We start from the raw sequence: 14,763 nt of genomic DNA, 5'->3' as shown, positions 1-14,763 counted from the left end.
TAACCCTTTCCCTACCGGACCCTTTAACAGATGTCGAACCTAACGATAGCCATGCCCCTGTAAGGCCTGTACCGTCGATCTTACCTAGTGGAGATAATATGTCGGGTGAAGCTCAAATGCCATTTGAAGATAAAGTTATGCATGACCTACTGACACATGTGCCTTTACGTAACAGGAAGAATGTTAAATACATTATGAACAAGATAAAAGACTCAAAGGGGATAGCTGCTTGGAACGACTCTGGAGAGTTTATCCTTCAGGGCTCTGTGGTTAGGGGGTCCCATATGCAGGACTTGCTTAAAAGTACCACGGCTGCCCACAAGGTTGCTGATGACCGAAGGCCTCCCGGCTGGCGTCAGTTTCTTAAGGCCCTGGCAATCCTCAACATCCCCCTCTCCGGTGTACCCAACCATAAGCTTCGTCAACAGATTCAAGCTTTAAAACAAAAGCCTTCAACGAGATACAGCACCCCTAAAGATGCCCCAACGACACCGGCCCCATATGAAAGCGATGATGCTAACTCATTTACTCCCATGAACGTCTCAGGACCTTTTCCTAAACCCGATCTCTCGGCGTGGTTAGACTTTTGAAAATGACTTTTGAATGACTATGATTAAATTCAATAAATTTTTTATTTGAAAAATAAGCAGTTAACATTTGTGGCATTCTTGAAACATATGACGTGAGCATACGCCTTGATTACGCGTTCTTAAAGGACACACATTTGAACACTTTTGATATTTTCTAACAAAACAAGATACAAGGTTATCATTACTTCTTAAATCATCCTTATAAAGAGACATAACATCTTCAAAAGAAACTCCCCGGGCTCTTTGGCACAGGTAAAATACACAGTGGTGACCGCATGTAGTGGAAAGGTTATCTTGCACTTGTTTGATGTTGTAGTAGATCTTTGTACCGTTTAGGGTCAAAAAATCTTTAATAGATTTAGGGAAATGTGAAAAACCGGGGGGAAAGCCATAGGAATCAAAAAAAGTTGAGATTTTTCGTCCACCTTCCTGTTCTAATGTCATAGCTAGCCAATGTTCACCAGGCATGTGTTTAGGATGGGTATTGACAATAAACATTGCAGGCCTCTCAGACCATATCTCAATAGGTAATTCATCACAAGCCAACACTCCACAAAATTGTTTTCCAATCAAGCGGCTCATGAGACCGTCCAACTCTTGGGTATTCATGTCTTTGTTCAAAGGTCCTTAATAATAATCCACTAAGACCTGTCTTCGGGCATTCACTTCCAAGATTGAATCAGAGCATGCGTAAACAATCATGCTAACTGTACAGGCTAAAGGTGTACGGAAACGCATTTCCAGCCTGAGGTTACCTTGGGACACCACAGACAGATTTCCTGAGGTGTCATCATCAGGTGATAAATTGAAAGCATACAATGTGTAACCCTCTGCAAAATCATTTCTGTCAATAGGTAAAGAGAGATCTTTTAGATGTCGCCCTGTAGCCAGGAATAGATTGTAAAATTCTCGCACAGATATGTTGTTATTAAATTGTGGTTGGAAAGCCTTCGCCGGAACCTGACGTCCGTCCTGACAGAGCGCTACATACTCTGCATTGAAGTGCTGAAAATTAAAGGTTTTTTTATCTAAACTGCCCGTATTAGAGGCGTGATCAACCAGACCTATAACCACATATCTAGGTAAAGGGCCTAGAAATAGGTTTTCTTGACTGCAGATTCTACTGCCCACAGGTATGCTAAAGGTTTTCATGGTAATTCTTTGGAGAGGGTAAAGGGCATTTCCTTTCATCAAAGCATGTGAGTGACCCAGGCGCACGGCCGGAGATACAGATACTTTTTTAATAAAAAGGGTTGCCCCCAACACTTTCAAACTAAAATCCCCGTCTTGGGGAGACATCAGGCAAAAATCATCCTTGGCCCTGGTTAATTTTAATCTTAAATCAACCGAATTTAAGAGTAACCGTTCTTGAAAGAAAATGTCAGAGTGTATAGGGCCTAGCAAATGAAACTCTCGAGATTCGGCGCAGTAGCGAGCTCGTGCCGCTAGTCCTTTGTTTGCACCGGTGGAAGGGTCTGTCGATTCCATAGAGGCTCCTGCAGTATCCTTGCTAAACAGCCCGGCGCTAAATTGGGTTTTGAGAGTGTCTTCGGAGTAGTTTAGTAAACACTCCATGATGGCTCTATAAGGGTATGTAGCCCTGCTTTGACTGATTAGGCGTTCACCCAAAGTCACATCAACTTGGGAGAAAATGGTGGCCAAGGGGTAATTAATGAGACTCACTTTGGCATCGTCTGCAATATTAGACCCATCTCTTTTGGTCACTTTTAGACGTAAATGCACCAAGGTGTTGTTGAGGTCCAGATAGTTGTCACCATGGCCTGGTATGAAAAATTCGATAGGCCCGTTATCGGTAATAGCAGAGAGAGGGGCTATCTCCACATAACTGGATCTATCTATTGAATGCTGCGTTAACGGTGCCGTGAAAAGATCAAGTTCTGTCTTTATAGCTTCAGAGGACATTCGATGTAAAAGAGCCATGTCACTTATTCTTTTAGAAAATACTTCCTAGTATTCTTTTAGCCTGTTTTGGTACAGACCTCCTCACTTTACCCCGTCTTTGACTTACTGAGGTTCTTTTAACAGTTAACCGCCGCTTTTTAGGTGCCGGTCTACGCCTTAAACCAGGGGGTCTCTTTTTTGGCCTTCGAGACAATATCATAAGCCCCGAGCCTTCTTGATGCTCCACCTCTGGTGACGCCCTTCGGGTCATAGCATTGGCTACAACCTCACTTACTATATTTTTAGCCGCTGATTTTAAATGTGGTTTGGCTATGCTGAAGCCTCTCTTCATAAACGGTAAAACCATCCTGAAGAGGTTACGGAATATACCGCCTATCCCCGAACCATACATTGTCGGCGCTCCATGATATCCTGGTAGTCCATTACCCACTTGATCCACATAGTATGAAACATAACGGTTAGGGTCGAGCTGATGGTGCTCCATAACACTTTTATTTGTATTATGTTTATAAATATAATACAGCTATTATATATGTAGAGAGGTTTTGGTGGGTCTAAAGTGGAGTTTTACAATCGTTTTACCATAAGTAAATTCAATGTTTTCGTTCTGATCCGTTTTAAGCTCAACCAGAATGTTTTCAATATAGTTCTTGCTGACATGTACGTAGTGCGGCTTGTCATAATTGACAGTGACGATGTCCCCATCCTTGCCGTCTATATGAACTGTTCGCAGGAGGGGCACACAGCTGTCTCCGACCCTTTGATAGGTTATGATGTCGGTATAGACAAATATGTTGTAAAAGCCTGCATGTATATCCGCAGGGAATGGGAATAATTTATCGTTCACATACGTCCATTTATTGGGACCCATCCCCAACATGTAGGATAAATTACCGCTGGTCTTTATACCTCCGTTAGCAGGCCCTGAGATTTGTATCCTTTTATGGATTGGATTGTAGAATAGGAATATTTCCATCTTGTTCAGGGTTAGGTGTTCATTCAACTCTGAGACGATCCTGTCGACGGTTCTATAGAAACCTTTTTTAAGCTTAATAAGTTTCGCAGGTTCCGAGAACCTTTTGCAATAAAAATCACGGTCCTTAGCTTTGATATTATACCAACTATGGGGGTATGTAATCTCGCTGAGACCTACTTCCCAAGCCTCTGATAACTCTATAGGCTTTGGAAAATTGGTTGTATACTTCGAACTCTGATTATTACGATATATCTGTGCCGACGCATTACTGGGGAGAGTCAGGTAGAAGCCGCTGTGTTCCATGATGCCCAACTGTGTACACGCGAATGATGCGCTAGTTATCATGACTAGGGGTTTAAATTAACCCCCGTTGCCTCCACCACATCCTGCTCCAATACCCAACTGTTGAACTTTTGAGGCCAGTTTTTCCAGCGGACCAGTAACCATTTTTTACCCTTTTCTCTCTTCTGATCTAGAATCTCCTCCACGTGAAAGACTTTGTCTTTACCCAACTGGACCTTCTGTAATTCCTTCTCATAAAAAGATCCCTCTATAAGATCCCCGTCATAATCTTTTAATTTGTAGACCGGCGGAATGCGTGGCAGACATTCGGTAACGGTAAACAACTCCGAGCTAAAGCCTTGTTCGTATTTTTTGTCGAAAACACCCCTCAACTTTGATATACGCACCAAGTCACCCACTAGGAATTTAAAAGTCATTTTTTTCTTACGGCGAAGTGGGAACAAACCATACATATTTTTAAAGACTTGAAAAGAGTTTTCCGAAGAGACCTCCGAGGGCTTCATACGTATAGTCTTATGGTAGCTGTGGTTGTACCCGTTTACTAAATCCTGAACTATGTCTGTATATCGGTTGGTGTTGTGAGCTGTAAAATAGCGCCACATCCGCTCTTTCAAAGTCCTATTAAAGCGTTCCACAACCGAAGCTTTCAAATCAGAGCCTGTAGCAAAATGTACTATATTATACTTATTCATTAGCTTCTGAAATGTTTTATTAAAAAATTATTTTCCGCCATCCGTCTGCACTTTCTTGGGGGCGCCTCCTGCCTTCAAGATTGATTCAAAGGCCCTGGTCACCTCTGCCCCGCTCTTATTTTTTAACACCCTTACATAGGCTAATTTAGAGAAAATATCTATAACCGTTAGCATGTAGCGATTTCCATCATTTTTATCGGCAAGGGACTGCATGTCACATAGATCCGCCTGAAATTGGGATAATGGATGCGTAGAAAAAACTCTATTTCTTGGAAAATGTTTTCTTACAGGTTTATGTAGAGTGTAGGCATCTTGCTCTGATAACCATTCATTCACTTTAGCATCGCTTAACAGACTACCTGTTTCTTCGACTATAGCTCTCTGTAAACGCTCTTTACCCCCATAAGACCCGGGGTTAGAGGGATTATAATATATGTTTTTCAACAGCTGCTCAGCCATCCTTCTTGCCTCTCTGAGGTACAATAACTGTAATGAGCCACTTTCATATAACGACAACATTTCAGTTTGTGAATTTTTATTTTAAGAATGCAACAATTATTACGTATACAGACAATTCAGGATTTGTTGCAAGATACAAGTCCCCGTTTTCTCAACAATCACAGCATGCAACACCCTGTATATATTGTTTAGATTTACAGGTTTGTTTCGCTGAATTTTTAAAACACACACGTCTGATATATAAGTATATAAACAACAAATATGATACACATTCACATTAAAGGGTGGTTCAAACAAATAATGTAAAATCTTAGCCAAAGTTATTTCTAGTTCTTCAGAATCCTCAACAAGCCTTGATACCATATGTGACCATTGTAAACTCTCGCCCGTATGTCGGACATGTTTCATGATTTGCTCCATTTTTAACACACGCTCTACAATAACCCCTGTATTGTGGGTTGTGTAGAACTTTACATTGTTCACTTTATTTTCAATAATCTGATGCATAACATTTGTAAGGTCTCTCAAAAGAAAAAATGTATTTATTCGCTCAAACATCGTAGACACATAGTTACCCATAGCTCTAAATAAACAAAATGTCACTCGGTCTCTTGGGATTTATTGAGCCAGAAAAGCATCACATCAGCCACCACAGCTTCCCTGTATTTGTTGTCGTCCACCAGGGTGTGTCGGATTTCTTTGAGTTTCTCATGGATGAAGATGGCCTCCTTCAGTTCATGTAGGAAGGCTTCGGTTACCCCGTAAACTCTAGGGATAGACGGCGCAATACCCATAGACTCCAGGGCGATGACCAGCGCTGGTATAAAACGGCAGGACCACAGTCTTTTCACCAGCTCCTCAAAATGATTGAAAAAGTAGTATCTAGGAGGGTCGTAGAGGCAAGGATGACGACGCTGGCTGGGATGATTGATCTCACAGCCGATGCATTTTTCTTGTATATATTCGCCAATCACCACGTTTAAAAGTGTAGCTACAGAGGCCTTGATTGTATCCACAAAAATAGTACTGGCCACCCCATCAAACACATCCTCAGGCTGGGTAAATGTCGGGGGTGTCACGGGTCTTGCCAGGGGTGCGTAGAGTGTAGGGCTTCGTGGCATAGAGTCTTTAGTGTCGGGCCCCCATGACGTAGTGGCTTCCTCGTAGATGGTCTGGAGATCCATGGTGTATGCTGAAATGAAGAACTGGCTGCTTTTTTTCTTTTTATTGTAGAACAAGGCCATTGGGTATCTGGGGGGCGGGGTTAAAGCATCCGCTTACTTAGTTTTCTTCTGACGCTGTATCTTCTTGAGGCTCTTTTGCATCGTAATCTTTACGATTCGTATATATTATGCACTTCTTTAAATGAACAAGGCTCTGACGCTGTTGGCTCTGTACAAAGAGAGCATCCAACGGTTGCAACATTTTCAATTCCAGTACATCCCAACTCTTAAAAGGAATAAGCAGACGCAGTCGGGTATCCCCAGTCAGGCCACCACCCCTAAGGTTGTGGTTTCGGATTGCCTCGGTGCCGATATAGAACTCCACGCTGCCGCACGGTCGGCCATTCTTTCTTTGTATTTTCACCCTGTGAAATATTTGTCCTGAGGAGTCCGGGGTACCTTCCCAACGGGTCTCGTGGCCCGTGAACACACTATACCCCTTGGTGATAAGGCTCAGTTCAGGACACACAACCTTGCGAAAAACCGACCAGTCTTCAACACCATATTCCAAGCCTACAGTCTGGTCTGTATATTCTTCTCCTTCATCTACCGTATAGAGGGTCACTCTACAGGCCAGGTAATCAAACCGATACCCCCACTGCTGGCCATTAGACATCAACACTTGATCTGTCAGAGCATTTGCTGGCGGTATTTGGGTTCTATACACATTTAAAAAACGTTTTTTTGGCGCATCATATATTGCTGGTTGATACTTTGCCCTTGCTCTATGGGCAACCCGAGGGCCTGCTTCAGTTGTTACCGTCATCACTTGTTTGGTACCGATCCCAAATTCCATGGTTATTCTTAAGATCTTGTGCACTCTTAAACAGGTATTGTTCAGGCGCTTTATAAGGGGCATTAACCAACCCAAACCGTGAGAAACAGTAACAGGTTGACCTGACACATGGTCACTTACTCAACCCTGGGCATGCACCCTTCTACATGACATAGGGTCATAAATCATTACATAGGGTCATAAATCAGGCTTGGGTCATCAATCATTAACGGCCTGTCAAATGGACCCTTACTCACCCCATAGCCCCCACCTAACCAGGCTTGCCTATCAGGCTTGGGTCATCAATCATTAACGGCCTGTCAAATGGACCCTTACTCACCCCATAGCCCCCACCTAACCAGGCTTGCCTGACCAGAAGACATGCACACGTCATCACTACATAGGGTTCACATAGCGTTCACATAGGTTCACATAGGGTCATCAATCAAAATTTTGACACGTGACATCTACTTTAATCTCTCTGGTGTTGTTTGTTTAGTGTGTTCCAATTTCCCCAGAAGCGGTTAGATTCTATGGATTCTTCAATTACATTGAGCTGATTTCTGATGTGCTGTTCCTTCTTTTTCTATTGTGTATTTCTGTATTGTTTTAGTGATTAGTAGTGAAGGTGAAGGTGTAGACTGTTTTTCTGTGTCTCTATGTTTTTGGTTGGATAGGTTTCTCAATTTCTTTCTTATGTTTTTGCATCATCAAACCATTTGTCATTATTGTTAATTTTAAAGTTGTCTGCGTGATTAATTTTTATTTGATAGGGAAGCTGAAAGGTCAAATATACTATTTAGGCTTTCTACTGCCAAGTTTACATCTTCACTATTACAGTGAAATGTTTTGTCCAGGAAGTTGTCTAAAAGGGATTGAATTAGTTGTTTCCTAATTGTTTCTAAACTACTTTCCTTCTATCTATAGCACTTCTTAATATTGTGTAGTTCCTTTGGCTTTGATGCCTCATGATTGAGTATTGCTATCTTCAGGTAGACTGTGATTTTGCAGTGATCTAATAGGGGTGTTAGTGGGCTGACTGTGAACACACTGCCAGATGCTTTATGGCATCTCTCTCTCACCCCAACCATACTCTCTCTCTCTCACTTTCTCCCTCTCTCCTCCACCAATCTCTTCCTCTCTCCTCCAACCCCCCCCCCTCTATTTTGATTCGCGCCACACTGTCAGACGCCAAGCGACAATTAATTCACAGGAGGATGTTAATGGTGCACCACTTAAGCGCGGCAGGTCACCCCTGGTAATCAAGGTGTATTTTACACAAATCAAATGATCCTACACAGGTTTGCCATCTCTCCCTGAGTACCCTACTCACGCTCCCATCATTCATCATCTCATTTACCTTTGCATTCCCTCCGGCTCTGCTGCCGAGCATACAGTACTGCAGGTTTGGATTGGTTGTCTTTCACACGCATACATATACATATCAAACCAAACTTTATTTGTCACATGCGCTGAATACAAGTGTAGACCTTACCGTAAAATGTTTACTTACAAGCCCTTAACCAACAGTGAAGTTCAAGAAGAGTTGAAAAAAATATTTACCAAATAAACTAAAGTAAAAAATTATAGAAAGTAACACAATAACATAACAATAAAGAGGCTATATACAGGGGGTACCGGTACTGAGTCAGTATACGGGGGTTAGTTGAGGTAATTTGTACATGTAGGTAGGGGTGAAATGACTATGCATAGATAATAAACAGTGAGTAACAGCAGTGTACCAAACAAATGGGGGGGTCAAGGTAAATTGTCTGGTGGCACTTTGATTAATTGCTAAGTCTTATGGCTTGGGTAGAAGCTGTTAAGGAGCCGTTTGGTCCTAGACTTGGCGCTCCGGTACTGCTTGCCGTTCTGTAGCTTAGAGAACAGTCGATGACTTGGGTGACTGAAGTCTCTGACAATTTTATTGCCATTTCTTTGACACCGCCTATTATATAGGTCCTGGATGTCAGGAAACTTGGCCCCAGTGATGTACTGGGCCGTACGCACTACACCCTGTAGCGCCTTCCGGTCCAATGCCAAGCAGTTAACATACCAGGCGGTGATGCAACCGGTCAGGATGCTCTCGATGGTGCTGGGGACCCATGCCAAAACTGAGGGGAAAAATGTTTTGTTTGGACCATGATAGTTCATTGGTGATGTGGACACTAAGGATCTTGAAACTCTCGACCCGCTCCACTACAGCCTCGTCGATGTTAATAGGGGCCTGTTCGGCTCGCATTTTCCTGTAATCCACAATCAGCTCCTTTGTCTTGATCACACTGAGGGTGAGGTTGTTGTCCTGGCACCACATTGCCAGTTCTCTGACCTCCTCCTCCATTCTCCACCTCCTCCTCCATCGGAGACTCTTATCTCCCTCACTAGCTTTAAGCACCAGCTGTCAGAGCAGCTCACAGATCACTGCACCTGTACATAGCCCATCCAACTACCTCATCCCCATACTGTATTTATGTATTTATCTTTCCCCTTTGCACCTCAGTATCTCTACTTGCACATTCATCTTCTGCACATCTATCACTCCAGTGTTTAATCGGTATTTTGTAATTACTTAGCAACCATGGCCTATTTATTGCCTTACCTCCCTTATCTTACCTCATTTGCACACACTGTATATAGACTTTTTCTACTGTATTATTGACTGTATGTTTGTTTATTCCATGTGTAACTCTGTGTTGTTGTATGTGTCGGACTGCTTTGCTTTATCTTGGTCAGGTCGGAGTTGTAAATGAGATCTCAACTAGCCTACCTGGTTAAATAAAGGTGAAATAAAAAAAATAGTTGTTGGTGATCACTGTTGTGTCATCAGCAAACTTAATGATGGTGTAAGAGTCGTGGCCCGTCAGGAAGTCCAGGATCCAGTTGCAGAGGGCGGTGTTTAGTCCCAGGGTCCTTAGCTTAGTGATGAGCTTTGTGGGCACTATGGTGTTGAACGCTGAGCTTTAGTCAATGAACAGCATTTTCACATATAGTTGAAGTCGGAAGTTTACATACACTTAGGTTGTAGTCATTAAAACTCGTTTTTCAACCACTCCACAAATGTCTTGTTAACAAACTATAGTTTTGGCACATCTACTTGGTGCATGACACAATATATTTTTTCCAACAATTGTTTACAGCTATTATATTTCACTTTTTATTCACTGTAACACAATTCCATTGGGTCAGAAGTTTACATACTCTTTGTTGACTGTGCCTTTAAACAGCTTCGAAAATTCCAGAAAATTATGTAATTGCTTTAGAAGCTAATGATAGGCTAATTGGCATCATTTGAGTCAATTGAAGGTGTACCTGTGGATGTATTTCAATTCCTGCCTTATAAACTCAGTGCCATTTCGCTTGCCATTATAGGAAAATCAAAAGACATCAGAAAAACAATTGTAGACCTTCACAAGTCTGGTTCTTCCTCGGGAAAGATCGTACTTTTTGGAGAAATGTCCTCTGGTCTGATGAAACAAAAAAATAGAGCTGTTTGGCCATAATGACCATCGTTATGTTTGGAGGAAAAAGGGGGAGGCTTGCAAGCCGAAGAGCACTATCCCAACCGTTAAGCACGGGGGTGGCAGCATCATGTTGTGGTGATGCTTTGCTGCACAAGGGACTGGTGCACTTCAAAATAGATGGCAGGTCGGAGTTGTAAATGAGATCTCAACTAGCCTACCTGGTTAAATAAAGGTGAAATAAAAAAAATAGTTGTTGGTGATCACTGTTGTGTCATCAGCAAACTTAATGATGGTGTAAGAGTCGTGGCCCGTCAGGAAGTCCAGGATCCAGTTGCAGAGGGCGGTGTTTAGTCCCAGGGTCCTTAGCTTAGTGATGAGCTTTGTGGGCACTATGGTGTTGAACGCTGAGCTTTAGTCAATGAACAGCATTTTCACATATAGTTGAAGTCGGAAGTTTACATACACTTAGGTTGTAGTCATTAAAACTCGTTTTTCAACCACTCCACAAATGTCTTGTTAACAAACTATAGTTTTGGCACATCTACTTGGTGCATGACACAATATATTTTTTCCAACAATTGTTTACAGCTATTATATTTCACTTTTTATTCACTGTAACACAATTCCATTGGGTCAGAAGTTTACATACTCTTTGTTGACTGTGCCTTTAAACAGCTTCGAAAATTCCAGAAAATTATGTAATTGCTTTAGAAGCTAATGATAGGCTAATTGGCATCATTTGAGTCAATTGAAGGTGTACCTGTGGATGTATTTCAATTCCTGCCTTATAAACTCAGTGCCATTTCGCTTGCCATTATAGGAAAATCAAAAGACATCAGAAAAACAATTGTAGACCTTCACAAGTCTGGTTCTTCCTCGGGAAAGATCGTACTTTTTGGAGAAATGTCCTCTGGTCTGATGAAACAAAAAAATAGAGCTGTTTGGCCATAATGACCATCGTTATGTTTGGAGGAAAAAGGGGGAGGCTTGCAAGCCGAAGAGCACTATCCCAACCGTTAAGCACGGGGGTGGCAGCATCATGTTGTGGTGATGCTTTGCTGCACAAGGGACTGGTGCACTTCAAAATAGATGGCATCATGAGGTAGGAAAATTATGTGGATATATTGAAGCAACATCTCAAGACATCAGTCAGGAAGTTAAAGCTTGGTCACAAATGGGTCTTCCAAATGGACAATGACCCCAAGCATACTTCCAAAGTTGTGGCAAAAGGGCTTAAGGACAACAAATTCAAGGTACTGGAGAGGCAATCACAAAGTCCTGACCTCAATCCTATAGAAAAAATGAAACGTTTGACCCAAGTTAAACAATTTAAAGGCAATGCTACCAAATACTAATTGAGTGTGTGTAAACTTCTGACCCCTGGGAATGTGATGAAAGAAATAAAAGCTGAAATAAATCCATCTCTCTACAATTATTCTGACATTTCACATTCTTAAAATAAAGTGGTGATCCTAACTGACCTAAGACAGGGAATTTTTACTAGGATTAAATGTCAGGAATTGTGAAAAACTGAGTTTAAATGTATGTAGGTGTATGTAAACTTCCGACTTCAACTGTAGTTGTTCCTATTGTCCAGGTGGGAAAGGGCAGTGTGGAGTGTGATTGAGATTGCATCATCTGCGGATCTGTTGGGTCGGTGTGCGAATTGGAGTGGGTCTAGGTTATCCGGGAGAATGTTGTTGATGTGAGCCATGACCAGCATTTCAAAGCACTTCATGGCTACTGACGTGAGTGCTGCGGGGTGGTAATAATTTTGGCAGGTTACTTTCACTTCCTTGGGCACTGGTACTATGGTGGTCTGCTTGAAATATGTCAGTATTACAGACTCGATCAGGGAGAGGTTGAAAATGTCAGAGAAGACACTTGCCAGTTGGTCCATGCTTGCTTTGGGTACACTTCCTGGTAATCCGTTTGGCCCAGCGGCTTTGTGAATGTTGACCTGTTTAATTAGTTCTTGCTCACAACGGCTACCGAGAGCATTATCACACTTTCTCTTTGTAGTCCGTAATAGTTTTCAAGCCCTGCCACATCCGACGAGCTCAGAGCTGGTGTAGAAGGATTAAATCTTCATCTTGTTTTGACGCTTTGCTTGTTCGATTTTTCGTCTGAGGGCATAATGAGATTTCATATAAGCGTTCGAATTAGTGTTGTGGTCCTTGAAAGCGGCAGTTCTAGCCTTTAGCTCAATGCGGATGTTGCCTGTAATCTCTGGTTTCTGGTTGGGATATGTACGTACGGTCACTGTGGGGACAACGTCGTCGATGCAACCCTATTCCTGGATTCCCCACTCTACTACTCCCTTGCATTTCCCTCTGGACCTGCTTACCCTGTCTCAACCCCTCTCACTCCAGCCGCCACACCTGATTTCCAGCAACCCACACAAGCTTCCCTGACCTGCACTCCATCTTCCCCATGTGTTTTAGTAAATACCTTGGTTACTACATCCCAATCTCCTTGTCTGAGTCTGCTCTTGGGTTCCCCTGTTCCACTCCGCGCAACATCGTCTTACCAGACATAGCTTTTTCTCTGTTCTGCCGGTGCATGGAAAATCCCACCAGCTCTATATTATCCGTGATGTCATTCAGCCACTACTCCGTGAACATAAAATATTACAGTTTTTAATGTCTCATTGGTAGGATAATCGTTATCGTAGGTCATCAATTTTATTTTCCAAGGATTGCATGTTAGCAAGTAGAACGGAGGGCAGTGGGAGTTTACTCGCTAGCCTACGGATTCTCAGAAGGCAGCCCGATCTGCACCCTCTTTTCCTCTGTCTTTTCTTCATGCAAATGACAGGGATTTGGGCCTGTCCCCAGGAAAGCAGTATATCCTTCTCGTCAGACTTGTTCAAGGAAAAAGCTTCTTCCAGTTCGTGGTGAGTAATCGCTGTTCTGATGTCCTGAAGTTATTTTCTAAATTACGAATTTTGCACTAAAACTAATATCGAGTAATGAAACCCTCACGAACTGACCAGCAGCATGACGCCTCAGTACACATTAGTTTGGAAACAGATTCAGACAAACACAGTAAGAGTACATTATAGTAAACACACACACATGCATACTCACAGACATGCACACCTCAGCATGTGACACGCATACTGTGCCGCTCATTGTGCCGACACTTTGATCACTGCACCATCAAGGCGATGGATCGGCTGCTCGTATCTTTATAGATACTCACTTTGACGCACACACACACCAACGGCATGAGAACCAGTTAATATAATGCTTGTAGTACAGAGCGGGGCAGTCAGAGGCCAGGCAGAATTAGCATTTGTTTATCTTCCTAATTAGCATTTGTTTATCTGGCAACCTGCATGAGACGAGAATAAGCCAATCCGTTGATGTCGGCGAGAAAATTTTGATAGACTCAGAGATGAGACAGGATGAGTATTGAGTCGAGTGTGAATGGGGCCTGACTGTTGTTTCTATCTTTCTCCCTCTCTCTTCCCCTATCGTTCTGTCTATCTTCCTCTCTCTCTCACACACTTTCTCTAGAAGATGAAATCCCAATGCCCCAAAAAAACATGATAGCTACTTTTAATTTTTGTTGTTGCTGGGGCTCTCTCATGCCGTCATGCCGTCCCTGATGCCTCATGCCGTCCCTGGAGGGGGTGCGTCACCTGAGTGGGTTGATTCACTGTTGTGGTCATCCTGTCTGGGTTGGCGCCCCCCCCTTGGGTTGTGCCGTGGCGGAGATCTTTCTGGGCTATACTCAGCCTTGTCTCAGGATGGTAAGTTGGTGGTTGAAGATATGCCTCTAGTGGTGTGGGGGCTGTGCTTTGGCAAAGTGGGTGGGGTTATATCCTTCCTGTTTGGCCCTGTCCGGGGGTGTCCTCGGATGGGGCCACAGTGTCTCCTGACCCCTCCTGTCTCAGCCTCCAGTATTTATGCTGCAGTAGTTTATGTGTCGGGGGGCTGGGGTCAGTTTGTTATATCTGGAGTACTTCTCCTGTCCTATTCGGTGTCCTGTGTGAATCTAAGTGTGCGTTCTCTAATTCTCTCCTTCTCTCTTTCTTTCTCTCTCTCGGAGGACCTGAGCCCTAGGACCATGCCCCAGGACTACCTGACATGATGACTCCTTGCTGTCCCCAGTCCACCTGGCCATCCTGCTGTTCCAGTTTCAACTGACCTGAGCCCTAGGACCATGCCCCAGGACTACCTGACATGATGACTCCTTGCTGTCCCCAGTCCACCTGGCCATGCTGCTGCTCCAGTTTCAACTTCCACCTGACTGTGCTGCTGCTCCAGTTTCAACTGTTCTGCCTTATTATTATTCGACCATGCTGGTCATTTATGAACATTTGAACATCTTGGCCATGTTCTGTTATAATCTCC

Source organism: Oncorhynchus kisutch, linkage group LG6, assembly GCF_002021735.2.
Source record: "Oncorhynchus kisutch isolate 150728-3 linkage group LG6, Okis_V2, whole genome shotgun sequence".
In the NCBI taxonomy this organism is placed as follows: domain Eukaryota; kingdom Metazoa; phylum Chordata; class Actinopteri; order Salmoniformes; family Salmonidae; genus Oncorhynchus; species Oncorhynchus kisutch.
Note: the sequence above shows the minus strand (reverse complement) of the source record.